The sequence below is a fragment of the Pundamilia nyererei genome, unplaced genomic scaffold (genome assembly GCF_000239375.1).
Source record: "Pundamilia nyererei isolate P.nyererei 1_Seehausen unplaced genomic scaffold, PunNye1.0 scaffold00328, whole genome shotgun sequence".
Classification (NCBI taxonomy): domain Eukaryota; kingdom Metazoa; phylum Chordata; class Actinopteri; order Cichliformes; family Cichlidae; genus Pundamilia; species Pundamilia nyererei.
This window is the reverse complement of record NW_005187729.1, coordinates 356187-357347: the sequence shown is the minus strand read 5'-3', so window position 1 is coordinate 357347 and position 1161 is coordinate 356187. Positions and strand designations below refer to the sequence as shown.

Genomic DNA, 1161 nt, shown 5'->3' with positions numbered 1-1161 from the left:
TGGTTATATTGTGTATCTGGAATGAATTTTAGGTCTCTACGTCCATCCCATGGGGAATGGGAGCAGTAACAAAGGTGTTGCGTTTATATTTTTGTTGAGTGTATTTAATGTATCGAGGAAGTATTCAAAGTGCTTCACTTTTCACTTTTATTTTGTCATGTTACATTTATTTTTCACCTTAAACTTCTAAACACAACACTCTATTATTAAAAGATTAAAAAAATATATATATAAAACGTATACAAAGGTAATTCCAGCCTTCGCCATACCATTTAGAATTGAGCTCAAGTGCATCCTGATTACACTCATCATCCGACAGATTGTCCTGTTGTAAATTTCTTAGATTTTTGCATATTTATCACACTTTTTTATTGCCTCTATCAGTTTGAATAGGGTTACAAAACCATTTCTAAGGCATTACGACTCCAGTGAACCCCAATGAGAGCCATTATCCGTAAATGGATAAAACTTGAAACAGTAAAGAACCTTCCCAGGAGTGGTTGGCCTCAACAACTCAGCATCAACGGCTCATCTGTGAGGTTAAAAACAAAGCTAGAACAACATATAAAGAACTGCAGGTCTCACTTACTTCAGTCATATTCAGTGTTGATTCATCAATAAGAAACACACTGAGCGATAATGGCATCCATGGGACAGTTCAAATGAGAAAACTACTGCTGACCAAAAAGAACACAAAGGTTCATCTCACATTTGGATTCACAAGACAAAATGTGAGTGCTGTTGCATCTGGTATAAAGCTAGCACAGCGTCAAACAGTCATGGTGGTAGTGTGATGGTCTGGGCCTGCTTTGCTGCTTCAGGACCTGGATGACTTGATGGAGCCATGAATTATACAAGACTTTCCTGAAGGAAAATGTCTGACCATCAGTTTATTTCCTGAAGCTCACGAGCACTTGGGTTTTGCAAAAGGACTATAATATGAAACAGATGAAGTCCACCCCCAAAGACTCAAAAAAAGAGGTTTTGGAATGGCTTCATCAAAGTACGACCTTGCCATTCATGCTTGAAAGCGGAAGAAGACGGCTGTAGTGATATATTTTTTCTTGATAGATAGATAGATAGATAGATAGATAGATAGATAGATAGATAGATAGATAGATAGATAGATAGATAGATAGATAGATAGATAGATAGATAGAT

The 1161-nt window shown here is 36.9% G+C and overlaps 1 protein-coding gene across 1 annotated transcript in view; it reads right to left on the bottom strand.

Annotated features, from left to right (window-relative positions):
* The window catches only part of LOC102213734 (complement C3-like), a 49088-nt gene that overhangs the window by 39602 nt on the left and 8325 nt on the right, over positions 1-1161 (bottom strand). The window lies entirely within an intron of this gene.